Below are 389 nucleotides of genomic sequence, written 5' to 3' on the forward strand. Positions count from 1 at the left end.
TATTTCCAAAAAATACGCCGAAACTACTCTGTTTAAATTGTTCAATTTACATGCCTATTCCTCTCTATTTTGGTCAACAATTTTGCAAAAAACCTACCACGTGCTGGGCCTATTTACAAAAAATATGCCGAAACTACTCTGTGAAAATTGTTCAATTTATATGCCAATTCCTCTCCAATTTGGTCAACAATTTTGCAAAAAACCTGCCATGCGCTGGCCCTATTTCCAAAAAATACGCCGAAACTACTCTGTTTAAATTGTTCAATTTACATGCCTATTCCTCTCCATTTTGGTCAACAATTTTGCACAAAACCTGCCACGTGCTGGCCCTTTTTACCAAAAATATGCCTAAACTACTCTGTTTAAATTGTTCAATTTACAAGCCTATT

Source organism: Halyomorpha halys, unplaced genomic scaffold (genome assembly GCF_000696795.3).
Source record: "Halyomorpha halys isolate HHAL.00 unplaced genomic scaffold, Hhal_1.1 Scaffold99.1, whole genome shotgun sequence".
Taxonomy (NCBI): Eukaryota; Metazoa; Arthropoda; class Insecta; order Hemiptera; family Pentatomidae; genus Halyomorpha; species Halyomorpha halys.